The sequence below is a fragment of the Etheostoma cragini genome, chromosome 16, assembly GCF_013103735.1.
Source record: "Etheostoma cragini isolate CJK2018 chromosome 16, CSU_Ecrag_1.0, whole genome shotgun sequence".
Lineage (NCBI taxonomy): Eukaryota > Metazoa > Chordata > Actinopteri > Perciformes > Percidae > Etheostoma > Etheostoma cragini.
This window is the reverse complement of record NC_048422.1, coordinates 1,927,469-1,946,440: the sequence shown is the minus strand read 5'-3', so window position 1 is coordinate 1,946,440 and position 18,972 is coordinate 1,927,469. Positions and strand designations below refer to the sequence as shown.

The 18,972-nt window shown below is 40.8% G+C and overlaps 1 protein-coding gene and 1 long non-coding RNA gene across 2 annotated transcripts in view; both read left to right on the top strand.

Annotated features, from left to right (window-relative positions):
• Window positions 1–15,578, top strand: part of LOC117959367 — a 15,823-nt gene extending 245 nt beyond the window's left edge. Inside the window, exons 2-3 of the long non-coding RNA XR_004659923.1 lie at window positions 4,696–4,701; window positions 15,529–15,578. This is a non-coding gene — a long non-coding RNA (uncharacterized LOC117959367). The remainder of the gene's footprint in view (window positions 1–4,695; window positions 4,702–15,528) is intronic.
• LOC117959366 (cingulin-like protein 1) overlaps window positions 1–18,972 on the top strand; it is a 73,782-nt gene that overhangs the window by 2,341 nt on the left and 52,469 nt on the right. The window lies entirely within an intron of this gene.

The window sequence follows — 18,972 nt, the reverse complement described above, 5'->3', positions numbered from 1 at the left end:
TCCCTTTTTTCTCTTTTTTTTTTTTTCCTGCATTTGCTCATTTCGCTTTCTTCACTTTCTCCCTAATCATTCTCACCTTCATTCTTCATTCTTTGGTCATTCCAATTGTCCCTCCTGTCAGTCGTTATTATAATATTTAAGTGGGATGCCTTTCTGAACAGCATTAGAACATTATACATGGCAGTGGATCATGTAAAAGCATTTTTTTAATCTGTTTATCTTGAGTCCGATTCCTCACGTTCTCTTTCTCTCCATCTCTATAGAGTGTTTTAATGGGACTGCATTCTCTCCCTTGACTCCCATTCAGTTAACCAACCAGTAGGGGGGGGGGGAAGCTCTGGTCACCTCACAATTTAATTCTGAGGCAAAAAATGTAATTCTAAACAGATTACCGATGCATCTTGATGCAAAAAAAAAAATCATGTAAATGTCCATGCATCTACCGGGGGTCGGAGGGCTGTTATTGTGTAGTCATTCCATGCTTAAGCCCTAAACATGCTTGTGAAAGTCACCTTCTCTTGAAGTAATCTTCCATGTCAGACGCTCAGTCATCCCATCAGATTTGCAGTATTGAGGACTGAATTGTACGAGAGAATTGCACCCCTACCAACCAGACCAACAAGAAATCCCAACTCTATCAAATCATCAAGAGTTATCTCACGACACTTTACAGATTAGGTCTAGACCACACTCTATAATTTACAAAGACCCAACAACCCAACTCCCTTATAGAAAGAAACAGGGACATCGGAACGCTGCTGGTTGCTCAGGAGAGCTTTGTATGCAATGGAATTTTCATAAGCTTGATTTAAATGCTGCCATATGAATTTTCAGAGGAAACATATTGGGAATGTATTGTGGTATTCGTTGTATCTTTATTAGACTGCAATTCTGTTGGTTAGCCAATTCTGTTACATCTGGCCAATAGTGTGTATACATATTCAGTCACTAATCTCTATGTAAGAACTAGTTTGGGTGTTGCAACTCAATTAAATATAGTGGCATGTAGAGATGTTTTTTTTTTTTTTTCTTCCCAATACCAATTCTGATACCTGAACTGATACAGAGTACTGATCCGATACCAGTGTGTCATATTGTATTATGTTTTAACAACTGTATACTACTATCCCTGTATGGATGTGATATGATTTCTATCTTTGTTGGTCTGGCTCAGGTTAAACTCTATGTGAAACATGAACAAACACAAACCATGAACGCCACAGGACGTTCTTTAATAAATCAACTACTTTTAATGGATATTTTCTTTAGGAATTTATAATGTGGTATCAGATCTGTGCATAAACTCAAGTAGGCCTACTTCCCTATACAATACCAGCGTTTTAGGAGGTATCGGAGGCGGCACCAAAACATCTCTAGTGGCATGTAAAACTCCACTTTGTATAATGTATGCATTTACCATATACATTATTATTAAGCTAATTCTGAATTTAGAACATCTGGCTCCAGGCCTTTAAGCATCACTGCTGCTGTGGTTGCCTGTTTTCTGCGGTTAAGACCAAAACATGGTGTTTTCCCATAGACAGTAAAAGTAATGGACACAGCCACGCCGTAGACTTCCAACGGAGACCAGTGAAGTCCATTAGAAGCACTTTTTCCGGCAGGGGCCGACTTACCATTAGGCGAAGGTAGGCAACTGCCTTAGGCCCCAAGCTACCAAGGGCCCCCTAAAATGCCTCATAAACTTATGGTTACGATTTGTTGTCTTACTTTTCACCAATTAGTTATATCTCTAAACATTGATACGCTAAAGTGCTTTTCGATTGTTTAATTCAGGATGAGAAACTCCCCCCAGTCCCCACTACATTGGACTATTCCATTATCCTACTGCGCATCAACGTGTTTGTAAACAAACGGCTTAGCATGCTGTAGCTAGGCTAAAGACTGTTGAAAAATGAAGCGAAGCTACCGAAGTGGTTCTGAAAAAAAGGAAGAAGCGGGATAAAGCAGAACGTTTTTAGTAAAACTTCCAAAGGTATCAACCTTTTTCACGCCGGCTACTGACAACACTAACACTACGTTACTAAAGAGCAGCAAGAAGCCGGTGCTCGCGCTAGCAATGCTAACACTGAGGTGCTACCCACTGGCAGTGTCAGCCCAGGTTGCGCTAGCAATGCTAACACTGGTGAAGAGTAGTGTCAGCCCGGGTTGCTCTAGCCTTGCGGGGGCAACAGGCAAGACAACCTTACAGGATCCTTCGAACGGATATGGTTACGGAACTGCTGCCTTCACTGTCCATGATGATAACTATTGCAATGACGAAGATGGTGACACACATAAATACTCAGCAACTAGACCCCGTGAGTAGCAGTCGCCCTAATCAAGGTGTTATGATTGCAGATGATCCAGCACTCTGGCCCAAACTGCTGTCAGACAGAGAGCGCTGCTCAGTAGTGCAGAGGGGACCATAACAAGTCAGGGATAGGTTTTTTTCAACAAAATCAAGAGGGGCGCAGATTTACAAGCAGTAACTTTTACATGCAAATGGAGAAAAGATAAGCAGGTCTTGGCTCATATACAGTGGGGGGGGTTTCTTTTTGGTTTTTTCAACAATTGGAGTGAAATTATTCTTGCATCTTTGACGTTCATTTTTATCAATAACAAGACCTAAGTAATTAATACTGTTTTTCACAGGGATATTAGCGATGAAGTCAACATCCCAATCTTTAAGTGCTAGTAATTCACACTTTTTGAGATTTTAAGCGGAGACCAGAAGCTCTGCTGAAGACTTCTATTATAGTGATAGCTAGAGGAACCTGGGAGCTGTTTTTTAAAAACAGTGTTGTATCATCTGCCAGTTGACTTAAAATAATTGTCTTATTGGCGATGGAAATACCCTGCAATGGACTACATTTGATGTGTTCACATAACCGTTGGGCTGTAAGCAAGAAAAGGTAGGGTGATATAGGGCATCCCTGCCTAACTCCACGCTCAATGTTAAATCTGGGCGTGGATCTGTTTTTAAGCTTAATGGAACAATTGGCATTATTGTAGAGAGTTTTGATTGCATTACAGAAGAAATCTCCAAAGCCAAACTTCCTCAGAGAATGATAGAGAAAAATCTAGGAAAAGAACAAAGCTGTCTTCTGAAATTAAGTATGAATAGTCAATTAGATCTAAGACTAGTCTAATGTTGTTGGAGATATGCCTGTTGGGCATAAAACCTGATTGTGTGTCATCAATTATAGAATTTAATACTTTTTTTATTCTTTTAGCAAAGATCATGGCCAATATTTTGTAATCATTATTTAAAAGACAAATTGGACGCCAGTTATCAATATAAAGTAAATCCTTGCGTGATTTAGGGATTAAAGTAATCAAACCTTGAGTCAGACTCCAAGGTAAGGTATTGGTTGATAAGCTTTCGTTAAAAACCTGCAACAAGAAGGGCGCCATTTGCAGGGAAAACTGTTTATAAAATTCGGACGATAAACCGTCAGTCCCAGGCGACTTATTGTCTCTTAATTGTTCCAAACATTCACTGACCTCTGTCAGAGTCAACGGGAGATCACAAAGGTCCCTTTCTGAGTTGTCAAGTTGAGGGGTGTCATGTAGAGAGTTGAGAAATGTAGAGGCATCATTTTCTGAATATTCAGAGGTATATAGCTTAGTGTGGCTGGGCGTTACTGCGCAGCCTCCAACTCGGCTTGAAGACGTAGATGTGACGTGAGCAACCTGTCTGAAAGTTGTAAGTCTTCTGGTAGCTGTGCAAGAGAAATCTCAATCATTCCAAATCAGCAGAGATGGAGAGCGTAGGTATCTGTCAGGAGATAACATAGGCACAGGCTAATTACTGCTAGCTAGCATTAACATAGGCACAGGCTAATTACTGCTAGCTAGCATTAACATAGTCACAGGCTAATTATTGCTAACTAAAATGCTAGTTAACATTGGTAATTAAACCAAAACGGCTAATGGAAGTCCAAACTGCCCGCTAACTTTTTGTGCCAGTACGGTAATTTGTCCATTATGCGACCGTAAGTCGCCTGGTTCTGACACAATTGTTAGTCTATTTTTACTAAATCTGCCACGGAGCCATGACGTGAGATACAAAGCTATTTGCTGTCAAAGTGGTGCCAAAATGAATGGCAGTCAACGGAATGCTAACGGTGGGTGATGGCCTGTTAGCATTAAAATGGCGCCTTAGCGGGAATGCATTGTGCAGACTCGCACACCCCCACTCGTGTTTCCCCCATAGATGCAATGATTTTTCTGCTCTCCGGCCAAAGGGAGCAGTACTGTGCCCATCATGGCGCACCAGAATGAGACCAAAAAGACGTCCCACGATGTGTTTTCTTAAATATGTTTGTTTTTACAAGCGAGGAGGCATTAAGGGGGAATACCAACTGGTTGGTTTAGAACCTGGCTGGTTAATTTCTGGATCTAGGATCAAGTGCAACACACAGTCACTTCCCTTAGCTTTCAATGGGAAGCATCCTGCACTGTTTTGTTACACAATAGATTACTGTCCCAAATGGGTCTGGGTTGAGGGTCAGGCGTTTGGGAATTCATTACACTATGTCAATTGAAGTATGTGTGAGTCTGTGTGTGGGTGTCTGTGTGTGAGAGAGGGAGAAGAGACTTTGATAAGCAATGAGATCCTAGATTATGTCGCTGTTTTTAGAAAACATGCTTCTGGTTCTGCAGATACCCGTCTTTGTGCGTATGTTTGTGGAGGTTTCGGTGCATGTGTTTGTGCACACCCAGATACACACATGCACCCTGACCTCCATTACCTTAGCATTTAGATATGTTATTTTTTATGAGCGCAGGCTTGGCTTCAACACACACACTATGATACTTCAAGGAGACACTGCTCGTTATTTAAAGCTGTACATATTTTGAAGGTTTTCCTCTGCACACTGAATATCTGAATCTAAATGAATGTTTTTATGTTCAGTGGCCTTGCCTAGTCTACCTTGTTTGTCGGAATAGAGACAAAAAAAAATGACGGTGAACATTCAGATATTTCTATATGAATTTTTTCATATAACATTTTTAATAGAATTTTTTTTTTTTCTGTTATAAACAGTTGTCCAGTCGTTGGTTCGAGGGCTCAAGAGTCTACTTTATCATTGTGACACTCGAGGTGTTGAGGTGCTGTGATGACTTTATGTTAAGGGTGTCGTCTGTCAGTCAGATGTCATGAGAAAGAAGAAAAATATATGTATGTATTGGTCTTCATAGTCTTCATTCTTTTCTTGTGATGTTTTCAGCTGTAAGCACACATGCCATTGCGACCAAGACGTAGCCTACAGCAGATACCTGCACCCTGAAAACTATTAGATGTATGTGGAGCTCAGTAATAAAACCTTTCCTGAGAAAAGAAAAATACATTTTTGTAATTAATAGTTAGGCTATATGTTCAAAAATTTCTTTATCTGGAAAAATGATGGGCCATCCATTTGTTATTTTAAAGAAACTGAAGTCCTAAATTTGTCTAATTGTTGTGGGCGTGGCCCGTCTGGTTCACTTCGTCTGCCCATATTTCTCTGTCTCAGTTTGAAGACACAAGGCAGGGACAAGACTGTGACTCAGTGGAGCAGTACGAGTATTTAGCTTCTATTGTGTGCAGCATTCATTTCTATCATAAAACAAATGTCAAGTTATCTGGTATGAGGAACACCCCGAGGTGGCATCTGGTGCCCATCAATCATTAACGCAAAGGAATCTAAGTAGAGCAGGAGGAATAACTCCCATAATACTTTGAAGTGGCGTGTCTCTGTGGTTCATTAGTAATGAGCTCTGTGGTAAAACGCTGACATCAATCTACTGTTTGATTCTGTGCGGCTACAATGGTCAAATTCAGTTTGAGATTTTTTTTTAATGATTATTAGCTCTCTAGCGGTGATGAAATGTTGCTTTGCTAAAAATACTGTGTAGAAATGTAATCAAAAGGTATTGAAGCAACAAGCGTATTGTGCACTGTGAGGACTAGCCTTAGTTTTACAAAGACACTTTGACGTAAATATTGCCATAAATCTAAAAGAAAAAGCGTATGCTAAAAAATTAGCAGGGAGCTTGCTATCATAAGCTAAAGAGTTAACGGTGAGCTTGCTATCAGAATGTATGCTAAATAGTTAAATGGGAGCTTGCTATCATATGCTTAAGAGTTGACAGCGAGCTTGCTAACAGAGTGTATGCTAAGTAATTGACAGGGAGCTTGTTATCATAGGCTAAAGTGTTGACGGAGAGCTTGCTATCAGCGTTTATGCTAAAGAGTTAGCATGGAGCTTGCTATCAGAGTGTATGCTGAAGAGTTAGCTTGTGGAGCTTGCTATCACAGTGCATGCTAAAGGGTTAGCATAGAGCTTGCTATGAACAGCGCAGTTAATGCTAAAGACTTTTCATCACCTTACATACTGTTGAGTGCTAAATTGTTAGCCTAAAGCACTGGAGTCTAGGCTCTGATGAGGTTACTGTTTTTTCTTTCCTCTGAAACAGGCTGCGTGGCAGTACAGTGAAAGATGTCACTGTCACTAATAAATGTGGAATGTCTGTCTGGGCAAATCTAACATGGCAATTTAATGGGGGCCCTTAAAACTTCAAAACTGAATTTGTGAACATGATCAAGGAGCATTAGCATTGTGTCAAGTATCACTCAACAACAGCCTGAATGGTAAGGTGTTTGCATGAAATCTTGTATCATTCACTCATCACAGTAGACTAAAGTGCTACCACGCATCCTACCTAATGACTTATCCACAGGGTTATTGGTCCCTATTTTAGGGTGACCAGACGTTCCCGGTTCCCGGGGCCAGTCCCCGGTTTTGGTGACCTGTCCCCGGAAATTTCCCCGGTTTTCACTGTGACTGTCAGACCCGAAATTGGAATGAAAGAAAGAAAACGCTGACCAAACGGAGCCGATAGTCGCTCCCGACAGCCGGGGCCAGCGCTGCTCAGAGCTCAGATGTTTTAGAAAGCCGTATTTTACGACGCTAAAATCATTGATTATTTACATGGAGTCTGGTGGGTTTAGCAAACGCAATTTTGCTTTGCTTTTTTTGTTTTAAAAAGGATCTTAATCATTAACAAAAAGGTTAACCTCCTTAGAAATCCTTTCCATCATGTTGTCAGACATTTAGAATATTAATCTGAGTCTGTCAGTACCAAAACGAGCACTTTTGTGAACATAAATACAAGCTGGAGAATTATCCTATTAACTTACACTGTAGCTTGTTTCTGCCGACTGCAGCGATCTCGCTCAATACTGCATCATGTTAAAGGAAAGGATTTCCTCAAACAGTTTTTATTGTATCTGATTCTCAATGAGCTGTTGAAGAAACAAACCTGAAGCAAAAAAGCAAAAGCTGTTAAAATGTAGTTAAGTAAAAATTACAACATTATGAAATATTAGGACTTTCTATCTTGGAATATTCCCCTCTGAGGTGGAGTGGAGAAAGAAGTAGCAGCAGGGGTAAGTCTAGGATCAGACCTTCGTGGGGGAGGGGGGGGGGGGGGGGCGCTCAGACCCTAATGAGAACCGCTTTAGGTCTAGTGTCCCCGTTTTTTAAGTTTTACAAAATTAAAAACATGACGTTTATAGATGCTTTTGAGCAGAAAATCCCTGGATTTTGTCTGAGAAATCTGGTCACCTTACCCTATTTAGTCTTCTCACAATGAGGGAAAACATGATACAAAACCTTGTACCACATAAGAGAAGTTTAGAGGATCCTGACTGAGTGTTGACGGAGTGTGCCATAATGTTACAACCTGCAACTCAACAGAGTATCATGGGAAAGTAGGAAGGTGGATGGATATGGCAGGTATGTTAGGAATGAGGGTTTGACCCTTGACTGGCAAAGACACACACAGTTGTTTGGAATGGTAACCAGTTCGGATATGCACACACACCAGAGTGTGTGTGTGTGTGTGTGTGTGTGTGTGTGTGTGTGCCTGCCTTCTGGCAGAAACTCACTTTTCTCTGATAGTCCTCTTGCATACATTTTCATTGCTGTGATGACAAGTCTTTGAATTCCTAGAAGTAGTAGTACATGTAGGCGAGACATGACTTTGTTTAATGGCCCCTACATGTTGTATGATAACCGCATTCGTATGTAAGTAGAGACAGGTCATGAACTTGCATCATCCATTTGTTTTACTTAATTCAAATTTAATTAAGTGAGCTACCAGAGTTGTAAATCAGCAGACTTTGGACATGTCTCAGAGTGATACAGGACCGATGATTTCACAATAGATCTCTTATCATGATTTGTGTTGATTGGCAGCTACGGCGCACCTGTCCCTCTGTCTAAGAATCAATAAAGGTATAATGTATCTATTGGAAGATGAGATTTGTTTTGTGAATATTTAGTTAGCAGATTAACTTTTAGGGTGTCTGAAATAAGTCACACATTCCATTCATGGTAGCGTCATAGTGTATTCTGTTCCTTGACTTAACAAGGGAACTATCCATCATGTTGTACCCTGCCTGTAATTCAGTAACAGTTAGGTTGGCGGAGGGATATGATGAGATGCTGAAGCATATTTTGATGTCTTTAGTTCTACGCTAGACGGAGTGTCATTAAAAAGTAGACCAAGTTACTCAGTGGAAGCTGTCTCAGTGCTCTTACTCCATCCATGCCCCGATAGTACTTGTATGTAATGATGGCGGGTTAATAGTTAACGCTAATAATCCCTAGCGTTACACTGGCAAAGTAAAAGGTCGGCTGAATTAATATGCTTACTACAGCAGTGGGAAGCACAAAATGAACAAAGGTTTGCTTTGATTTAATTGCATTAAACAAAACCTTTTTGCTTTGCATGTAGTGTGAACACGCCAAAACAGAAAACACTGCAGCCCCGCCCACTAGGTTTGATTGACATGCGATCAATCAGGGCAGCGTGGCATCGAAAGTGGAGACTAAATAAAAGAGGTGGCTACTTTAATAGTTTCAAGGTCCTCTCAGTTCCAAGTATCTAACACCTGAGTAGGGTTGTTTTGTGTGGCCATGGGGTTTTAGGTCTAAGTGACAGAGGGACTACATTTACTTGGTTTCGCCCTTATGCCGAAAAAGACAGTAATCGGACTAAGCTGCTTACATGGCTAATGAAAGTGAATATTCCACTAATATTCCTTTTTACATGTAGCCGTGCAAAAACACGATTTATTTATTTATTTTTACAAAGTTTTCCACGTGTGGCAGACCGACAGCGTCCATCTTTTATTCCTTCAACCAGCTTCTTGAAAAGGTCGGCGTAGCGACGTGTGCTCAGGTCCAAAGACTTGTTTCTATCGCTCTATGATTATGTCTAAAAGTAGCTGTGTTTCTCCTACTCATTGTGTCCGCAGCTCAATCGGCTGATTGATTGTGTACAGTAACCATAGCAAAACACAGAGCTGACCATAAGCCCGTAAACGGGCAAGAGGCCGTAAACTGCCGGGAAAACCCATTTAAGACTCATATACCCAAATGCTATTTTGGAAAAGGTCCTTATTCGGAACATCCAACCGGAATATGCATTATTAAATACAAAACATTGTCATATTGGTGTGCATGTAAACATGCTCAATATGTGGATCTGACCCGACTCTGTCAGCTCTGCGTGCCACTATCATCACAGGAGAGGAATGTGTTGTCCGAGGAGGAAGAAGAGTGTGGACAAAAAAATAGAAAAATTAAGGCATCTTCAAAAATGGACTCCACGGATCGGGATTAGCATTAAAGGAGCAGGTGGTCTCAGGAGGGCCCTGCTGTTGTTGAGATGCAGCATCTTCTGCGCAAATCTCAGTGGAGTCAAAGTTGAACAAAAAGCTTTCAATCCTGGTTCAACTAGCAAATTAAAGCCCAGGTAAGATCTCCCACAGCCTGGAAGTGTTTAGAAACACTCCACTGGCATAAATGTCAAATAAATGATAGAATAGAATGCCTTTTAGTGGCAGTAACTGTGCAATGAGATTAAAGCAACACCTTTTACAGTGTCAACACAAAAATATAAAAATGTAAAATGTTTTATTTAAATTATCACAAGAAAGGTGTATGGATGTTTCTTACTGTATAATGTGAACTTTTCTCCTGGAATGCATTGAACTAAAGATTTAAGATGTGTAACCCTTGCAGGTGATTTGGTTGTGCCTTCATGCAAGTGAAGGCACTGAGACACTCTCACATCCCAGAATACCCATGATTCACTTGGGCATCACTCTTTCAAGAAAATAATCTGGTTAATAATTTGCTCTCCCAACTCGTTACCAAGTACAACGGCCTGCTGTTTAGGAAGTGATGCATGATGAAGTGTGCTTGAATATTAAGCCTTCTTGCTGAGAATGAGATGAAGAGAATACCAGTAATGTGTGGATGCTTAAAGCTACAATGCTATATTTTAAGAATTAAGAATTTAAAGTGATGATTACAAAACTGTCGGCGCGTCTACATGATACAAACCTTCCACCCCCACCCCTCCTCTACGCAGTTGCTGGTAGCCAAGGAGGACACGGTGGGTTAAAAAAAACATGGATTCTGCGCGGGAAAGACACCGGACGACACGATCTGAAATCTCATATTGAGAAGTCCAGACAGCGTTGTGTGACGCTAATAGTCCTAATTTTTTGGCAATGGCTTGAATGTAACGGATGTTCATTAAAATCAAAAGGTTAAGCACCAAAGCTTTAATATGAAGTGAATTTAAAGCTTGAATTTAAAGCTTTAAAAAGAAGTTTGAGCCGGCGCCTGCACGGAGGAGCAGCTAGCATGACCCCGTACAAAATTGAAGAAATCTCAATTCAACCAAATAATAAGTTGGATCTAAGACATTTATCTTTGTGTTATTGTGTCACATTTTGCCATTGCACTATGCATTTTTTGTCTCGTTTTACAGTTCCATTCGTTAAACTGCAAACTGACGAGTTACCCCGCTGAACTCATCAAAATGCTTCCCAGTGTGTTTCTGCAGTGAAAGCCTTTCAGCCCATTTCATCAGCCGTTCCAAAGCCCACATCCCCCCCCTTTACCATAATGTTCAGTGCAAATGGTTTAGATTTTCGGGTCATGAGTGTGTTTTGGAGCCCATTTTCTCCATCTTGTAATTTCTCTTGCTAATGGATGCCGGAGAGTCCTAATTATTCATCTCAGTCATTTCCAAACTGCCACCTAGCTTTTCCTGAAATGCATCTTAGTGCATTTTTGCGTTTTATCACTCCTTGTTTTTTTACCCCCTCCAAGTTTTAATGAGTGTTGTTTTGCATTATGCAGTACCTCCAGGCTTCAATTTGGCATCTGGGAAAGTTGGCTTGACTCCAAGACTGTGGTCACCCAGTGCTTATTACTCATTAAGCCTCGTCGGAGGGCTCGAGTGGGTGCAGGCTGGGTGGATGCAGGGTGGGGGCTGCAGTGTTCGGAGCGTAGATGTTGTTGTTGTTGTTTTTGTAGATGTTCTAGTTATGGAAGTGAACTAAGAGATAAGAAAGTGAAAGAGTTTGAAAGGCTTCATCATCAGCATATCTTTCCTACTTTCACTGTCTGTCTGTCTGCGGGCACATAATTATTTTTGCCTACACCGGGGCTGGAGAAATTATATAAATTATTATGATAATGGTGTTGCTTCTACAATAAATTAAACCTAAACATTTGACCTTTTGCTTTAGACTTTTTTACCAGTGAGGACAATTGTGTGTGTGTGTGTGTGTGTGTGTGTGTGCCTAGCCTATAACAACCAGATGCAATACCTGTATGCTGTTTAACGTGCAATTAATCAGTCTAGTGTTCATTATGTGCAAGGGACAGAGTGATGTTACAAGAATATTATTAATAGTATGTTTAAAAATGCACTTTTCGGTTGTTTAGTTAATCTACCATGTCTGTGATGTGTGAAGACCAAATTTCTCGCACTGTTTACCTTTTCCCTATTTTGAAGACGGCTTTAAAATCCTGAGAACGAAATTGTGGAAACTTCGGCTGCGATGTGCATTTTGGTGCCAAATTAGACTTGGGTCCATACACTAGATGCACAGGAGGCTGCAGAAACTGGTTGTTTTGTTTTGTTTTACACGGATAATGAGTGGGTAGAGAGAGAGATGTGATGCAGGAACTGGTATGGCTCTGCTCCAAGTAAAAGGGGAAGAGATAAAGAGTGGAGAGCAAATACAGGCGATGTGACATGTTGCTTTTTCGCCGCATCAAGCACAGAGTAGACAAACTAGTTCTACCGTTTTATGTAGTTGATAGTTGGTGTTTAGAGAGAGAGAGAGAGACAGAGAGCGAGATGCATGCAATACTGCAAAATCCACTTTGATTAGCCCCAAGCCAAAGTTCATTTCTACTAAAAAGAGCACATTTCAAGTATGCATGGGCTGGTATGAGATTCTGACGATGTGATAACCTTATTGCAAACAAAACTGGTTAAAAAATAATGTTAGTAGGGGTGATCCGAGTATCCGGCTGAAACGAGTATCCGGTACGTATAAGGCACTTTTGCCAAGTACAAGTATTTTACGAGTAATATGAGTCAATATCCGTGCTCGGATTGAATACAACATACAATTTTTTTTTACTGTCAGCTGCCCCCCCCCCCCCCCCCCCCCCCCCCCCCCGCCCCCTCTCTCTCTGTGTCTCTCTCTTACACACACACACACACACACACACTCATTTACCTGGTGTGGAAAAAAAACATTAAAAAAAACAAAAACAATCACACTGATAATAAAAAATAAAAAGTTAAAAAAAGAAAGTTATATTGAGTATGAAAACTCTTGTTCATAAAATTTTACTTCATAATTGCAACGGCATGTGTTGTATTCATTGTTGCAAAACCTTCTGTATATAGTTTGTTTGTTACCATGACAACACCATTGATCTGAAGCTTGATGCTGTCATGTAAATAGTTTTCAAATCAGCAATAAATATAACAATTTTTGATCAACTCCTATCAATTGTATAACATACCGGTTAAAGCCCGTACATTTCAAGAGAGCCCGACCCACTTCCGGTTTAAATTTGACAGCTTCCGGTTTAGGCCCCGCCCAGTCCGAGTACGGATCCGGATACAGATAATCCATGTGGTATACAGATACAGATAATGCTGTACTCGCTCATCCCTAATTGTTAGCGGGGAGGCTACAGTAAAAAGTTTTAATATTTTTGGTGTAACCTGTAGGAAAAGGGTAGTAGTTATAATACGTGTTACTCAGCCAGGTGAAAGTGAGAAAATTATATTGTTGAAAATGATATAGTGTTGGCTTTACCTTAAACGTCTTTAATGGTGCTACTAGCCAGAGACATAGTCATTCACAAATAAGAACTCATATTTTTTCCTTGGGCGTTTTCTTTTTAGTGAAGAAAAGTTCAAGAAAGTTTATGTACTCACCTTAGTTATAATTATGTTTATTTTAGTGCTAAACAATGTACTTAAAAAAGTATTTGACACCTTTTTTTTTTTTTTTTTTTTTTTACAATGTTAGTGAAGTAAGAGCCTTTGTTAAAAGTTGTTACCATCAAAATGAAACGTTCCTGGTCAGTTAATGAGCCTGCAGGGTGTCTCCTGCTGTTCAGTCCCAATTTAAAGCTGCTGCGGGATTAAAGTGTACCAGCAAACAAGGTGACATACCACAGTTATTAGTCATGAGCAAGGCATGCTGGGTAAGGGAGTTCCCTTATGTATTTCGCAACCCACAGATCTGTTTGCTGAGTAATGAGTTGTGGGGTTATCAGTTGAACAGACTTCTGACCTGTAATAAGAGACAGATAAGGATAGAACATGTTTAGTCCAGTAATCAGATGCATTCGGATTAGGGCTGCGACAACATGGAAAACAAAACCGAAATTGCAACACTCAGCCACACAAACCTGTGAGAAGGCAGAATCGCAACACACCCCTTCAAACTCCCAGAGTTATTCTTCCCATCCAGATCCAAGGCTACCACACCTTTACTGTACCTGATTGCTGTTTTATCTGGTAAATTTAGCTAACTGTAAAGACCGCTAAAAGCAAAAGGTGGGGCACTGTTAACGCTAACGGAAGTGTCGCTAACGTTACAAGTGGCCGCTGTTCTGACTCGGGAGTCTGGGTCTGTTTCCCAACGGTTCTTTAAACTGCCGTTAGCGTCCTTAGCACCGGAGTTAAGTGCTGACCGGGCTGGCTGCTAGCTGGCTGGGGGCTGACTGTGGATGTGTCCCCGGGCTGTAATGATGATGGATGGTTGCTAGCTGGCTGGGGGCTGACTGTGTATGTGTGCCCGGGCTGTAAAGATAATGGATGGTTGCTAGCTGGCTGGGGGCTGACTGTGGATGTGTCCTCGGGCCGGGGCTGTAAGGATAGTGGATGGATGCTAGCTGGCTGGGGACTGACTGTGGATGTGTCCTCAGGCCGGGGCTGTACTGACAGTAAATGGCTTCTAGCTGGCTGGGAGCTGACTGGGGATGTGTCCTCTGGCCGGGGCTGTAGTGATAGTGGATAGCTGCTAGCTGGCTGGGGGCTGACTGTGGATGTGTCCTCTGGCCGGGGCTGTAGTGATAGTGGATTATTGCTAGCTGTCTGGGGGCTGACTATGAATGTGTCCTCTGGCCGGGGCTATAATGATAGGGGATTGTTGCTAACTGGCTGGGAGCTGACTATGAATGTGTCCTTGGGCCGGGACTGTAATGATAGTGGGTGGCTGCTAGCTGGCTGGGGGCTGACTGTGGAATGGATTTGTCCCCGGGGCTGTTGTCAGCTCTCATCCCAATTAAAGCCATTTGCAGTGATGGGAGACTGAGGCAGAAGACAGGGGTGTGCTAGCTAGCTATATTACCATTTTATTAGTCTAAACTCTAAACTGTAATAACCCCCAAATTTATCAGTAATGTTAACTGAGTTGTGAACCGTGGTCAAAACAATCCTACTAAAAATAAATCAGCGTTTTGATTGTTATCGTAATCTTATGTAACCCACTCTGAATTACATTAACATAAGTAAAGCAAAGAATCAGGTTTGTATTCAAACCTCAAAAATTGTGACACAAACCGAACCCGGGGTTAGGTGCACTATTACAGTCACATTCTGATGTATTTTAACAGTACTTTTGGAAAAATAATTTAACTACCATGGCATTTTTGAGTTTTCTTCTTTGGATTTACAGTTTAAAAAAATTATATTTGCTACACTTTTGCCCATTTCTCTTTTATGTGACTCCATGCCGGCAACAGCAGGTTATGTTTTGGGGATGTCCGTACGTTCATTCACCCCATTCATGTGAACACGATATTCAGGGAGCCCTTGGAGGGAATTTTCAGAAATTTGGCACAAACTTATGACTACAGTTTAGAGTTCAAGTTTACTGTGACCTCACAAAATTCCTCAAATTCCTTCCTCCAACTCCAAACTATGACATTGGTCACACTGATTTATCATTATGACGTTTATTATCCAAAAGGTCTAAGGTTCACTTCACTCTCATAATTATCTGCAAAAATGCTTTTCTTGCCATTATTTTTGCTATATCTTAAGACCAGATGGAGACATCGTGACCATATTTCACATTTGGAAACATTGGTGACACTAATCTTGGGTGCCCACCTTGAAAATAGCACAATTAAGATCTTCTGTGCTGCTGAGTTGAAGATGTGTGTAAAAGCATCCATGTTTTGCCAGATAAAACACTTAATACCTTTCTATTAAATCGCTTCACTACATATATTAAATGAGTCTGAACAGACATTAATATAAATTGCATCTTGACTGCAGTTGGCGGAGGCCTTCAATCGCAAGGGGGTAATTCTTCTTTTCTGGGAATTGACTGTCCTATATGAATGAATTTGTATAAAATGGTATAAATGAATTGAGCATAAGAAGTGAAGTGTGATTTCTGAAGAAAGAAAAACAAATTTAACTAAGATTTTTTTTTTTTTAAGTCTGCACATCACATAGCAAGCATATATAGACTTCAGACAGACTATGTAAATAACAGAGGTGATCTTGTGATTCATAACTTGAAGGGGGAGATGCAACCTCACCTGACTGCATAATATTATTTGTTCAAACAGGGAGAGTCTGCAGTGGCTCATCTGAGAAGAATGGGGCACTCCTCTGAGCTGCTGACAGTGTGTTTCAGCGTTTAGTATAAATACAACTTAGTTAAAGTTTATTTTTAAAGTAATTTTTGTTTAAATACTTTACTCAAAAGCTCTTCCTTCAGAAAGTTGTATGGCAAAGGAAATAAAGTTAGTTCCGGCAGAACCATACTGCTTTGCAGATTTAGTTGCATTTGTCCTGAAATACGAAGTTTGGACTTTCACTACGGTCATTTGTCTGACAGCTAGTGTTTAAAATAGTTACTGCAATACAAATACAAAATACTGGAGACAGTTGTCTCCCCTTCCCCCCTTCCCCAGAATTGAGGTTCATGTTGGCTGCCAGGCTGAGACCGCAGCATTCACAACAACGTTGCTAGCCGCTTGTCTCACACATCCAGACGTTACTTCACAGCACAGCTAAGTAGCTAACGTTAGTTGCTAGCTATGTTGCCAGTCAATAAAGCGTGGCTTTAAATACTTCACTATTGTCGGCTACGGCTGCTGAACAGGCTACACGTAAACAGCCGTGGCCCGCTTGCCTGGTCTTCCGGTAACGTTAGCCGTTAGCAGGGTTAGCATGGCGGCGTTAGCAAGGACCTGTTGGGATCCCTTTACTGGCTGTGTCTCACTTGTTTTTGCGAGTAACCAACTCTGGTACTTTAGCTACTGTATATAATTAAATTCTGGTAGCTACACAAATGTAGAATTGACCTAAAATATCAGTCGCTTTTAACCATGATAAATTAGTCAAAGCTAATGCTTAGCTACTTGTTCAGAAGGAAATTAGCCAAATCGGCGTCCTTGTGGGCTCTAAACTGTCTCCATCTTACAAATACATCTCCAATAATTACCCGGGGTTTGATACGTCTCTGGTCATGCAACTGTAAGAAACATGCCATTTTTTGACACACACAAAAGTCAAAACACAAACAGAATTTCCGCCACGGATCAGCAATTTCAAAAGGAGAAAATACTGGCATTAGCATTGTTGTCAGAAAAAAGCATGTTTCTGATGATGCATTTGGGTCTTTTTTGTATTTATTACTCTAAATACAGTACCCATTGGACCTTAAAATCTGCGCTAATTGATGTTGTAGCTTGCATAATACCACTTCCGTGCCAAAAAAATCTGTAATGTAAAAGTGGTCACTCATAATAAGGAACCCACTAAGAATTCTCCCTGAACCTAAAGCTCTATGGAACTTTTTAGCCTTTTTTGGCTCATTGTTTTGGTTTTGCAGCACATTTATTAGCTGGCAGCTGTTTTCAGCCAACAAGCTCTGACTCTACCAAACCTGCTTGTCGTCAAACAGACGAAGTTCACTACTAGAGGATTAAGGAAGTGGAATATTTTGCTGCTAAAGAGGGAGCCATGCACCCAAGAGTTTGAAAAACTTCCCATTGGACCAAAAGTTCATAGTCCAATCAGTTTTCCCCCAAAAAAGACCACTTTAGATTATTTCACTAAGTTTACAGAAGAGCTGTAAGTAGTTCTTTAGGAATCATACAAAGTTAAACATTATGATTTATGTATTTATCTATTAAATGAGGAATATGTCAATCGAGTGCAGTCTAGATGTGCATGTGTCATTGGGGAGAGTGGAATTAAGGGAAGTAATTAAAGAGGGCTTAATGAAAGAATGGCAGAGAGGGTGCGAAAAGGAAAGTCAGGGGTAGTCACTACTTCCCTATACTACCTATAGTTACATTAAGAAGAGCTGCTTTTATACTTTTTTGTCCCGTAGAGACTCAGTTGCACTATGTAGCTTGAGACTGGGGCACTGTGGGTTAAAATCCTCTTTGTTCATGGAAGGAAAACATGTTTCTGGCTTGTGTAAATGTGGGAGTCTTGACACTGTAAGGCAGGTTTTCCTAGAATGTAAAAAGGATAGGGCAGAGAGAAAGGTTCTTCGTTAGACTGGCAGGACTTGAAGTTGAGGCTTTTTTCTTCAGTTGCTGCGTGACACAGGACTGCATGTAAGAATATAGTTCATCTTTGACCTGTGGGGCACAGTTATAAGCTTAGCAGGGTCTACTACTGGAATTCTACAAGAAGAAGAAAAGTACAGCCTGGCAAATAGTAAGGTCAGTGAACTCCGACTCCAGAGTGTGTATTTTCAAAGCAACGGGCCTTTGGAGCAGTGAGGTTTTGTTTCCAGGATAGACCATGGGCTTTCAAGCCAATAGGACATTTTTGGAATTATTGGGTTTTCAGAATAATCGGCATTCGGAGAAATGGGCGGATATTTTTCCAAGAGGTGGTGAGACCTAAACGGAGCTAAAATAACATTGGACTGCATCAGGTGGCCACAAACATGGCTCTGCTGAAAATAGGATGATAATGCTGGATGTGCATGTATGCTCCTTGCTAACATGTTAGCTAGAACAATTTTGGGCTGTAATATTTCAAATATGTCCAGGATGTTTAACTTGTTGTGCTTATCCAAAGAAGAACTGATCAATGCAGCTTTACCTAGTTTTCACACAAAGTTTAATTTCACCTTCAGTACTTTATACTTAGTTTACAGTACTTTAAGCTGAATAGCTTAGTAGACTTCATAGAGCGGTCACACTTCAGTCCATAGAAAGGTTATTTCTAGAACTACAGGCCAGATTTCCATCAAATCTGCTGTGAATAATCATGCTTCCCCACAGAGGAACCCCCAAATGTTTTGGTGACTGGAGCTGTACTGCTCCACCATGATGACTATGGATATCAAAATGCATGAGTGCCTGAAATGATCTGATTTCATTCCTGCTCCCCAGAGGATGAACCATTTAGATCTTAACGTCGTACTCAGGACAAACTACATCTTGTTCTGTCCTACAGTTTTCGTATAAATGTTTGGACTGGAGCATCTGGCAGAGTTTCAGCCTTTTAATCTTGTTACATAAAAGTGTGTGTGTGTGTGTGTGTGTGTGTGTGTGTGTGTGTGTGTGTGTGTGTGTGTGTGTGTGTGTGTGTGTG